Source organism: Neolamprologus multifasciatus, chromosome 7 (genome assembly GCF_963576455.1).
Source record: "Neolamprologus multifasciatus chromosome 7, fNeoMul1.2, whole genome shotgun sequence".
NCBI classification, from domain to species: Eukaryota; Metazoa; Chordata; class Actinopteri; order Cichliformes; family Cichlidae; genus Neolamprologus; species Neolamprologus multifasciatus.
The window spans coordinates 37,109,361-37,122,546 of NC_140445.1; the positions used below are offsets into that span (position 1 = coordinate 37,109,361).

The 13,186-nt window shown below is 39.7% G+C and overlaps 1 protein-coding gene and 1 long non-coding RNA gene across 5 annotated transcripts in view; one reads left to right on the forward strand and one right to left on the reverse strand.

Annotated features, from left to right (window-relative positions):
• Positions 1–13,186, forward strand: part of LOC146514741 (uncharacterized) — a 118,234-nt gene that overhangs the window by 97,811 nt on the left and 7,237 nt on the right. The gene's annotated exons all lie outside the window — the stretch shown is intronic.
• dcc (DCC netrin 1 receptor) overlaps positions 1–13,186 on the reverse strand; it is a 389,213-nt gene that overhangs the window by 8,730 nt on the left and 367,297 nt on the right. The window lies entirely within an intron of this gene.

The window sequence follows — 13,186 nt, forward strand, 5'->3', positions numbered from 1 at the left end:
TCCAAAATAACTAAGGATGGATATCTGCATTGTTGCTCAGGTGCTTGTTAGCACTGACCACAAGCTTGTGTATGAAAGCCGTTCAGTAGTCATGTTGTGACGAGTTCAGATATCAGTTTGATCATACCACCAAATTCTACTGAAATATTTTGCAGACATGTGCTTCTTCGTTGGTAGTGTGACCAAATCAGTCCTGGCGTCTGCACTTCATGTTCTCATAAACAAACATCCTAATGATCATCGCCTGCCAACAGACCAGAAAACAGTTAGGCTTTAGTTAATTACCCAAAGATCAAATCCTAACCTCCTACAATCCAAAGCAGCTACCAACCTTACTGAAAGTTAAGCAGCTTTTTTAAAAAAAAATGCTGTTTTCCAGTTTCAGCAAACTTGATTTAAAAGATGCTTAATAATGAAGATAGTATTTGGGTGATAAATAATCCTGGACTTTATTTTTTGCTCTGTTACAAATATGTATTTTTTAACAGTATGTCAGTGACTGAGTACACTTGGTGTTAGTTTCTTTCATGCATGCAATTTGCATGCAATGTGCTCACAAATGCTTGTAAAAATGGCTGAACTACTCCTGAGCCACACTTTGGTAGCACCAGTGTGATTGCCATTTCAGCTGGCAGCACTGTTAGCATCCGTGGAAGCAAGACATTCTGTGGGGCGTTATGGGTTTTATTACAAAACTATGTCCCGAAAGCACACTCTTCATGGGGAGGCTGAATATGGGCTACAGACTGACAACTCAGCACTAGTTATGTAAAACCCAAACATGTGAAAATCATCCACTTGTCAACCAATTTTCTTGTGGATGTAACCACTTTTTAGAACTGCCAGCCGTATTACGGCTTACTTTAGCTCCAAAACCTAATATTGTAAATCAATCAGTTTACTAAGACAACAAACAGGAGGTCAGCTTATTTGGACCTTTTCTCTGAGAACAGGAATGCTACACATTTAGGCTGTGAAAGGACATAAATCACACCTTTTTCACTGCTGAAAACCATTTCCCCAGCCATACCTTTAAGAGGCTTAATGTGTTTCTTCTGTGCTCTTTGATGCATTCATTCATTTTTGTGCGAGTCAACTTGCACAGTGTCGTAAGTGGCTGCAAATACCTAATCTATCACAGTGAACCTCGTGTCTGATTTGGTTTCTGTCAAGAGTTCAGTTATTGTTGCCTGGCAGTGCAGTGCAAACTTTTCAATATGCACTTATAACTGAATAAAATAAAAGGTGACTCCGTGTTGACTGTGATGGATTATCTATCAGCAGCAGGTTTCAAGTCTCTGCAGTCTGACTGATGTGGAACCAATGGCTGCCCGAGGGAGGGAAATCAGAGTAAAAAGTTGGACAGCGATCAACAGGAATTCAAAGTTCACAGGATTTCTAGTTAATGGGCTTAATCAAGAATAAAACCAGCAATAATGAGCTTAGCTAACAGTTCTCCCCCGAGACGACTGCATCAAATGTGTTAGAGTTGTTGCTGTCACTGGTCTGCAAGCGTTTCCAAGGATGGGGCACACTTATAGAGTGAATGACTTCACTTAAATATCCTGCAAATGTGTGATCACTGTGTAATGGCCTGTTCTGTCCGACTATACAAACTGTCACCTCTCAGTGTGCCAACTTAAGTGCCTTCATCTGTGTGCGTGTGTGTGACAGTCAAGTGCTCATCTCTCACAGACACACATTCTCGGCGTGTTATATTGAGCGTGGCCTTCATGCAGAGTTTGTCCTTGCAGCTGAAAAAAAAAATTCAATATTCTCCTCAGTGTGCTGTGGAAAACCGATAAAGGCCCTGTGGAGATATTTCTCACACTTTAATCGAAAAATGTTGTCAATGTACAAGACCCTCAATATATACTTGTAAAGAATTAGTGTTGTACACAGTCATTGTGTAAGTCCTTCATTATACGGCAGCGACTCTATATAAATATGACTGCAGAACTCCAGTGCATATGCTTGGCTTTCTGAATTGACCCCCTTAAGCCACATACAAGTAGTCAATGTAATCTTTATCAAACTGCAGATGGACAACAGATTTCTTTGTCTCCAAAGAGACAAAGAAAGAGTCTCCAGCCCTGTGATGCACATCATTATTGTGCATTCTGTTCCCCTGACAGGGGAATCATTGATGTTAATGTCAGCCTCTGTGTTATAGAGAACTTTAGTTTCTTAGAAACTTTTGGGGTTCCTTTGTGACCTTGCAGATCCTCCTGTGGAGCGCAACAATGCTCTTGAAATTCCTTCATCTGCACACAGTCTGTCTGTCAGTGGACTGCTGGGTCGAAAATCTTCAAGGACGGTTTAAAAATCCTTCCCAGCCAAAAAAACCCTCCAACAACCACTCTTTTTATTAGGTATTCAAAAATTGTCGTTGCCTGTGCCATCATGCGCTTGTTCACACACAGTTTGAAAGGTATCAGATCAGGTAATCATCCCCTTAACTGCAAACATGCGACTATACTGTCATCTTCCAATTTACTGTTAATTCTAATTCTGTACAATATTGGAGAAATGACCAGGTCTGCTTAACAGAGGTGGTGTCCATCAACTTTGTGGGCTTGTGTTCGGTCATATTGATGCAGAATCTGAAAGCTTTCTCAAATGTTTTTATACAACATTTATTAGATTAATAACACATATGGCACACCAAAGCTTCGGAAGCAGCCATATTGTGTGAAAAAATTGTACAATCACTTTAAATCTGCTCATTCTGGGACTGATTAAGGTGAACACTTACATTTTGAGATAGTTCTTACTGACGAAAAATAACAAGTTTGATTTGTGTGTTGACACACACAAAAAAGTGGTTTACTTACAAGCACAATAAAATAATAAAGACAACTTTGGGTTACACTGTTATTGATAGTAATGCTTTAATATGAGTTATATTTAATATACTAATCTATACTTTTGTGCTCATTTTGTGGTTTAAAAGTCAGATTATCCCCTGATTTCCTCTAACCACGACCCATCTGCAACCCTGATGATGCTAATCTGGATGTTCGGCACCGTAATGTAAAATATAAACATGAGGGCAATGATTTTTTGTAAAATGTAAAATATTGGTCTTTGTGGGATTTGAAAGGCCTGTCGAATACAATATTTAAAAATACAGATTAAGTTAAAAAATATTTTTTAATTATTATTGCTATCCTGTTTTGAGGGGGGAATCGATCCTGCTGGTCTACAGTTAAACATCTCTCATGAGTTTGGTTCAGTTAAAGCTTTTAACCTGAACAGATGGATCATGTTGGGTCAGCTTTCGACTGGTTTTCTGCCTCGGGACAAGTTAACACCCCCTCCAGTCATATATAGATTTTTTATACCGCCCCCATTTAAAACATCAACAGCAGTAAAGAAATATCCACCAGCAGCAGCAGCAGCAGCAGCAGCAGCAGCAGCAGCAGCAGCAGTCCGTATACCAGTTACCACCTAACTGACAGTCGTGTGACATCAGAATGTCAGAGTTTTCAAAGCATAGAGAATTCGATTTACACTGAAAGCTGCAGTAATGTTTATTTTTTTAATAAACTGAAATAATTTAAGGTATCATTGCGTAATATCTCATATCCTTTATTTTATCTTTCATTAGTTGATTTCTGAGAAGGGGAAAGTTGGTCAAGCAAACATCCCTTGAAAAAACTTTCGATGCCAACGACTGATGCAGTTACATCATACAAACTACTGAAATGTAAGTAACTTGTTAGTAAATGTGATTGGATTAGTTTTACTTAAAAGATCACGCATCATATTCACAGATTTCACTTCTTTACAAATTATTACTGTGTAGTTTTAGCTGCAGTGCCAAACATGTAAAGAATCTTGCTTCTCAGAAAGTGAAATGTCATTGTACATTTGTTCCTACACAGCTCACAGCTTCCTTTGAGTAGTAAATACATCACAGAGTTACCTAGGCAACTGGAACCTGCAATATCTGCTAGTGACCACCTGTCAGATTAAAAGTAATGCAGGGCAAGTGGATTGCTTTGTGTGTAGACAACCCTTCAGGGAGCTGCTGGGCAACTGGAATACATCCACTGATGGTTAAAGTCCTTGCATGCTTCCTTGTGTTTTTACTGATTTATTTCATCCTGATGGATACTTTTCATTTTGTTTTACATCCTGCATTTTTAGGGTAACTGAAATATTTCAGGAAGAGAATTACATAATCGCTGATTAATCAAGAAATTAGAAAAAAAAATTCAAATGGACACGCACAAAGAAGTTGCATTGCCAGCAGGGGGAGATAATATATTTAAAGCCCAAAAGTCGGCAGTGAGCAAAAAACGTATGAAGTACAGTCCAAGGTCCTTAATCAGCAGAAACGATTAAGCTAGGCAGCTAATATGCATTTACATATAAATGTGTTAATAATCTCTGTTTAAACACTTTCCTGTAATTATTTCATGTTGATTTGAAGAGTTAAAACAGCGCTGCTATTTGGCCAAACGGAACATCTACTGTATAGGCTCCCTGTATAGCAAAAATATTTGGGATATTTTTCAGATACAGAAAATCTGTCCCCATCGAGATGCCTCAAAGAGATCTGAAAAAGTACTTCCACAATTTTATCCTTCCATTCAGTAACAAAAATTATGCTATATCACGGATTTTGCTGTACTGACTGTGCCAAGCTTGGCAACCTTCGTCTTCATAATGGCATTTAATAACTATGACAAGCTTGATCCAAGTACAAGGACCCTCCAGGATGGAAAAGGAAAGATCAAGCCCAGTTCTGTTGATCAAATTTACTCAATATGCAAAATATGTCTCTTGTTGTTCAACTCAGACAATAAATTGGTGTCGAAAACTGTTTTTAATGATTTGAAAAACACAATAAACTGTTCTTTCAAATTATACTGAATGCAGCATGCCAATAATGCTAATTATGAGCCCAATCAATGAATACTTTAGGATACTTTTAGTTTATTCATGCATTGTTTAAGTTTCTCCAGATTTATCCTGTGATAATTAATTTGGGAGATATCCAATGCTACTTCACCTTGTAATACTCTTGGCTTCTACCAGGCCCATTTTTCTATTGTCTATTGTTCTACATTGTCCTTTATATGCACTTTGGCATGTATGTCTACCAGTATAATTTAATCTAGTGGCTCATGTAGCTTCCTCTGAAGACAATTTTCCATCTAATTTAAAACACATTTTGGTTAAAATTAGCATTTAAATTATGTTTTTTTTTTTTTTTTTTGTAAAAACAGGCTTAAAAAACCTCCCTCACCAGGTTCTGTTCATTTTTAATCTCTCCTTTATAGCTGTCGAGCAGGTGACATAAATCTCTCTTGCTTGCTCTAGACATACAGACCTGTTGTGGATTCACATTAAGGAAAAGGAAGGACACACTGCACTTGTAAGGTTGTCTTTTGTCAGTGTAACACATGGGGAGTGTGACCTTGTGACCTTCCACTTTTATTTCGAATGAGAACATAAAAGCTCATCTCAGAACTCCACACTGCTGTAAATTGCCCACCTCACATGGGCAGAAAATTCTTCTATATAAATCACAAGCGGGTGTAAAAAAATCCTTAAAAAAACCCAGTGACCTTTTGATCTCATTTGTTGACCTGTAACAGTAGTTTCAACGAGTCAGTTAATGCTTCATCGATGGGATAAAACGGCCATCGATACTCTATGTTTCCCTCTGATATCCGGTTATCCCTGTCGACCTGTTGACCTTGAATAAAACTCCTCTGTGCTCTGTCAGGGATTCATCCTGACACAGCAGAGCAAGCAGAGCACATGCAAACCTTGTTTCACACTGACTTAGATAGATGTGGTTACGTGTCTCCATCTGTCCAAGTATCCCACTCTTTCTTTCCTACGAGTTAGCAATGAAATGCATAACGCGTTAAATGTCTCATAGTTCTGAGCAATCAGGGAGACTTGGAGGAGACATAAAGATGCAAAGAGGCGTGGTGCCATTTAACAGAGCTGAATACAAAGGAACTGATCGACAGACTTTCTGCTGCATTGAACAAATGCCAGAAATACTGAATAAGCTGTTAGTAAGAAAATGTGGGTCTGAGTGCTATCACATCTTTGTTGACTTATTTTCTCTCCCCACAGGACATTAAATAGTTCACTCAACAGTCAGAAGCAAATCAAGAAGTTTTCTTTTAATCATTTTGCACCTTCACCATCAGCTTTTACGGCCATTGTGGCATCTGTAAAGCAAGATGCATTGCATTATAGTGAATTGGGAGTGATTATGAACAGATTGTGCTTATGAAGGACAAATTCAAATAGCCTGGACTGCACATACTAATTTTCGCATTGAGATTAGATGCTACTAAATGTTTACGCCCAATAACTGCTTGGTGAGGTTGTTCTGTGGCCAGCTGGATGAGCAAAGTGTCAAAACATGATCTATTTAGGATGAAGAGATGCTTTAATAATAATAACGGGTGAATGGGTTAAATGCAGAGGAGTAATTTCCCTACAGGGACTAACACATACACATTACACAATAATAATAATAATAATAATAATAATAATAATAATAATAATAATAATAATAATAATAAAAAAATTTATTTATAAAGCGCCTTTCAAGACACCCAAGGACACTGTACAATAGATAAAAACACATAATATAACAATGACACAATGAAGAACAATAAAACAAAAGCACAGGATAAAATGAACAAACAGTGGATTCACAACAAATATGCAGATTTGAACAGATGGGTTTTGAGTTGAGATTTAAACTGGGCGAGAGAACCAATGTTTCTTATATCTGGGGGTAGAGCTCCACAGCCTGGGAGCAGAGCAGCTAGAAGCTCTGCTTCCCATGGCGGTGAGGCGGAAAGAAGGCACAGAAAGCTGGACAGAAGAAGGTCGAAGTAAGCGGGCAGGAAAGGTAGTGCTTAACAGGTCAGAAAGGTTAGGAGGAGCGAGGTTATAAATGGCCTTGAAGGTGAGCAGAAGAAGTTTGTATATTATCTGCAATTTCACTGGGAGCCAGTGAAGTTCCTGAAGAACAGGGGTGATGTGCTGGTAGGACGGGGTTCTGGTGATAATGCGAGCAGCAGAGTTGTGAACCAGTTGAAGCTTATGGAGGGATTTTTGTGGGGAGGCCATGCAAAAGAGAATTGCAGTAGTCAATACGGGAGGTAACACGACTGTGGACAAGAATGGAGGTAGACTGGGTGGAAAGAGAAGGATGTAACCTGTTAATGTTGCGTAGATAAAAATAGGCAGAACAGGTGAGATTATTGATGTGAGACTTGTAGGAAAGTGAACTGTCTAATGTGACACCAAGGCTCTTAACCTGAGAAGAAGGGAAAACTGTGCAGTTATCGATAGTGAGTGAGAAATGGTTCGCCCTGTAGGCATAGGGTCAAGATGACATGTTACCAGAAATACTGAAATAACATGAGCTAATATTTCTCTTTTCTCTGTTTAAACACCGGATCTCGTTTCTGTCCCCTATTTTGAATAAAATATGGGTTTATAGCATTTGCAAATCATTTTTATTTCATGGATAAAAAGTCCACAATAACATGCTGGGCAGGTGTTAGAAGGTAAAAATCAAGTATTGGGAATATTTAAGGCCACATGGTAGCCTGGGAAAGTGCTACTTTCTGTAGATCTTGATTTGTCTACTTCTTTCTATCATTTTTTATCATATGAACAGAAGCAGAGATGCTCAAACAGGAAGAAGTGGGGATAAGATGTCACTTCAGTGAGTTGATAGTAACGTATATGTTCAGTAACTGTTTCCGACTTTCAGAAAGTCTAAAATTCCGAACTCTACACTCAGAGTGAATAAAACTAAATAAAGAGAATAAAGAGTCTGAGGATGTCTTTGGTGGTTGAGGTGAGAGGCCACTTTGTTCATTTTGATGTCCATGGACCATCTGCGGCCTGCTGTCCAGATCACACTGAGGCCAGCACAGACACTCATACAAAGGTACAAAGAGTCCTGTTCCTGTCACTTCAACAAACATTTCACTGAATTCCATTTAGTTCCTGGAGACAAATTAAAGGAAATACCAACATGAAGTGTCTTATTAAGGTGTTTTCATCCTAATATCCTGGGGTATGCTGGAATTCTTAGCCTTTAGTTTTTTCTGTGTTTTTTCTTGCACTGACAGGCACCCAGCAGAGAAGCACTGCTGTGAACGGGGTTTTTTCAGGTTGGTCCAAATCAGTTCTAGCACTAGAAAAGCTTAAATATGCCTTGATTCTCCTAGTCCCGGCACTTTTTTTTTCTAAAGATTCCCCTCATGTTAAGTTTTGATGATGATCTTGGAGGAAAACTCTAACAAGTTGATTTAAAATATCCTATAGGTGTTTCATTTAGATTGCAATCCAGTGATAATGAAGGTCACAGCACCTGCATCAAATGATTCAGTAAGCCCAGGTGTTTTATGCATAGAAGCGTTGTCATCCTGTAACAGGGCATCTTCATCATCTTTATCATCATCAAAGCTTGGTACAGATTTCCAGTGATCTTTGCCTCTAAGGAAATAATAATATAACCCAAATTATGACATGATACCTTAATACTTTTGAAAAGACAATATCAGAATCAGATATCAGAATGAATAAATAAAAAGCAAAACGGAATATTTGTTTTAGATCCAGTTCTCAGGAATGGGAAGCAGTATAGCATCAGTCGAGATTCAATTTTCATATTTTTCCAGATATAGTAATTATCTTGTTAGTATCTTACACATTTTAGGTATATACAAAAAGCCTGGCAATCCAGAAGGTCAGTCTCATGGCTGATGGCTCAGCTGATTTTAATTGGTAAATCACAAACACTATTTAAGCTGCTTATGGCTACCATTATTGCTTTTAGTACAAGCCACTTTTCCCCTTCTTGCTGTTTCTGATTTAATACAATGTCTCTTTTCATTGGTGCCCGCTTGGTGCTGCTCTGCCTGCCTCAGGATTTAAATATACACACATGGAAGGCTGGAGAGTTGCTAGAACAGAGCCATACAGCCACACATCTATGTCACTGTAGAAGAAACAATACACTGCTGAAAATACCTTAAAACCAAATTATGTATAGCTGATTTAAAGAATGATGCAGGCTTATTTTTCTAGGAGTTGTGTTTTCAATAGAAAAAATGTGCTTGAGGCCAAAAACATTATAGAAGTCCAATTGTATTCTGCTCCCCTTCTTTCTATGATAGTTTGCAGGTATAAGAATATAATAAAAGCACCATTGTGCAGTACTGACATTAGTCACTCACCCTGTGTCACAGTCTATTAACTAGCTGTGTGTGTGTGTGTGTGTGTGTGTGTGTGTGTGTGTGTGTGTGTGTTTGATGGATAGGCCAGGGGGCTGATGGGAAAAGACTAGATCAATTACAGAGATAGAGCAGCAGATGAAGGGACAGACCTGCTGACCTTTAAGACCTCTCCCTCCCTCTCTCTAGCCCACCCTCCCTTCCTCCCATACTTCCAATTCATTTTCTCCACTCGTCCTTATCAGCTTCTCTGCTGATTTGCTCTCATCTTTATCATCCAGTCTTTATTTCCTTTCCTCTATAACCTCCCAACTTATTCTCTCCTTTTCTCTGTCCTGCTTCTCCCCTCCCTTATTACAGCATCCCTCTCCCCTTGTTGTCGTGGTAACCATCTCTTTCCCCTGTCCCCCTCTCTTCCACATATTGTCCTCTTTTCTCCTGGTCTTCTAATCTTTCCTTCATTTTACCTCCCTCACCTCTCTCTCCTCTCTTATCCTCTTTTCCTCCTCTAGCCTCTCTCTTTTCCTGTTGCCGTGGAAACCCCCCTCCCCATTGCTGTCCTATTGTCTTTGAGTCACATATGAATATTTAACAAGTCCCGACGTCCAACGTCTCTCCACATCATCTCTTGTCATTTATCTTTCTGCTTCTCCTCTTCCCTTCCTTCACTCTTCTCCTCTCCATCAGCCTCCCCATCTGTCACCCCGCTTACTCCCGAGTCTCTCTCTATAACTTCTCCTTCATCTACCTCTCCATTCTCATCCTGTACTGTGATTTTTAGTCATCTTCTTTCTCCTTTTCCTCCTTTGTGCCCTCCTTCAGCCCCCTTTTCTCTACCAAGTCCACCTTCTCCTTGCTGTTCTGTTTACTCAATTTTCATTTCTCTTCCTTCCTGTCACCCCTTTATCTCTTATTACTCCCTCTTTCTCTGACAATTATCCTTTCCTCATTCGAATGCCTCCACCATTGTCTTTTTCATTTCATGCCCTTTAAGCCTTTCTTTGCCCCTTCTTTCACTTTCCTAATATATCCTCCATCTAACTTCCTTCACCCTCTTTCTTCCTTTACCACCTCAACCTCACCATAAACCCCTGCTTGCTTTTATATTATTATATTTTCTCCTCTATTTTCTGTTATTACACCCATTTCTCACCGAGGCTCTCTCTTTCCTTTTCCCTTGCTCTTCTTCTTTTCCCCTTCCATTTCTTTCCCCCCCACTCGTCAGTTTCACTCACTAATGAACACTGTTTTATTCCACAGCTGAAAGGCCACCGACACGCTGGAGGGAAGGAAACAGGTGTAGTGACAAATCTCCACCTGTGTGAGAATGTCTGTTTATTCCAACCTCTGTCAACCTTCCGTTCTATTTTTCTTTCTGTGTGCCTTGGTTTTACAACCCGTTTCTGGTTATCTGAAGGTTTGCAAGACCCCCGCTTTATTTTAAAATGATGAACAATAAACAAAGCTCATTTTTACAGTTTTTGAGGTGAGTTTCTTTCGTGAAAAACGCTACGTCCAGATGAACAGGTTCAACTTTTGGAGATTTACTTTCCTGGATGATTGAGAATGCATCAAGAAGTTTCTTTAGTAATTGACTCATCAAATCAGATCATCTAATCATTGAGTAGTCAAATCAGAAGTTAATTAGAATAAGCTTGTTTGCACCTTCCAGTATGGATGGCATTCCCATATTAACACACACTTGATGGAGGACATTAACTGACTTTTGAATCAAGCTGCAATTTTCAGGCCTAAAAAAAGCCAGTGCAGAAATGCTAAGAACTGCAGTTCCACTATAGGCCACTCCACAGACTTCCATGGTAAACCATGAAAATTTAAAGATTCACAGCTTTGGTTTCTATGGATAGTTGCCTCCTTCATATCTGCAGAATGGGTGACTCTATTGCTCATAACTATTTCTATTCAACTGTATTTGTTTTTGTGGTGTCTATTGGATTAGAACTATCTCAGAAATATGAGAGCATGAGGGTGGGAATGTATGTCTGTATCTGTGTGTGCCTGTTTGTCTGTGTCCATATGTCAGGTCGGGTATCAGACGCCACTCTCTGGGGACATCCCAGGTCCTCCAAGGTATGGAGGCCTCTCTCCCCCACCACTTCCCCTGCCAGTGGCAGATGCCCTCAGACATCGGTGCGTTGGTGGTTCTTTGTGTCCGGGGATGGGCGTCCAGGTACACACCGGCTCACTCCTTGGCGGCTGCTTATCGGGGCCTGGAGCCTGGGGCTCACTCGGGCCACTTTGGGGGTGGGGTGCCCTCGGCCTCTCGGCCTGGGGCTCGGTCACTCTGGCGCAGCTGGCTGCCGGCGGAGCTCACGGGCACGTCACTGCAACCCCTCCTGGCTTCTGCTCCGCGGCTGCTGAGTGACCCCTCATCTGGGACTCTCCTCAGCTCTTTCTGGGACAGTGGCACGGCTGCCCCTCTGTTGGTCTTCCTTGGTCTCTTGTGTTCTGAGGGCCTCTGGATGTCTGGAGTCTTGATCTCCTCCATACCTGCTTCATGCCCTGGAGAACGGGGCTATGGCTCCCCACACCCTCTAGCAGATCATTACATGAAGGAACCTTTTAAATACAAGCGCGCTCATCCTCACAGGTGTACACACGGGTGTACACACAAACTACACCCTTTTTGGCTCCTACCTCAAAGCACACTGTGCGCTGTCCATATTACGTGCTGCACAATAATGTTTAATATTTACTATTTACTGTTATATTCCCATAGATCATCGTGATGTTGTTTACTCTATTGCTCTCGTTTTCTTCTGCTTGTTTTCTTTTTTCATTCTCAACAGGTGAAATTAAAAAAGTATCTACTGTTATCTATTATTAGCTGGTTTATTGTGATGGTGTTGTTTTTATTATGTTGCTCTTTGGTGATCGTGGTGATCCAGGTGTTTTGTTTGTTTTTCTTTTTTTTCTTCCCCCCTTTCTCACCATCTCTTCTCCCCTCTATTTTTCTTTCTCCCTGTCCTATCCCCCGGTCATGTCTGTCCCGTCTTTAAAAAACGAAAATAAAATAAATACATAATTATAATAAAGGTCAATCAAATGGACCAATATGGCAAGGCCATGATGATCCAATTGGTAAATTAAATCTCCACTTGGCATCTTTCTTGGCCTTCAGACAACAATTCTGATGGCTAAAGATCCAAACGGGACAGGCAAAAAAAAAAAAAAAGAACTATCTCAGAAACATGTTTTGTGGTTTGTTACATACCATCCTGTAGCTTGCATTTTGTTTTCAGGTTGCTGCTGGTTGTGTAATTGTGTGGGGGATATTTTCTTGGAACGCTGCCTGAGTATTCTTGCTGACCATGTCCATACCTCTTCAGCAGAATAATGGAGCATGCCATCAAGTTAAAAAAAACAAACAAATAACTGCTTTCTTGAACATGATCATGAGTTAACTGAAGTCAAATGCTCTCAGGAGTCACCAGATCAGATGTGGTGACGCTATCATGTCGTGTGTGTGGACCAATATCAGATCTGAAGGCAACAGAGAATGCCAGCAACCACATTTTTTATGTCTAATAAAGCAAAGCACAACTACACAAGTTGTGCTTTACCACAAATCATCATTCATTTGTCGTACTCTATAATTTCCTATTTTAGGAATTAATTTATTATTGAATATGTATCTTTCATCAGTGCATTTTAATTAAGTGTTATTGTGCCGTATCAAGAGAAAATAAGATGCTTGGATGAATACATAATTAATTACATGAATATAGCAGTTAAGGTTAAGATAATAGAAACACTTTAAATGAAATTAATTAAATGAAATGCGATCATCTGACTCAAACTTTTATTGTTGTTACATTGAAGGCGTGTCCTTTTTTTCAGTGCTAATTGTGCTAACTATTACTTACTCATCACATTTCACTGATTAATTTTAAGGGATTCTGTCACCGTTTTACTATGTGAACTTT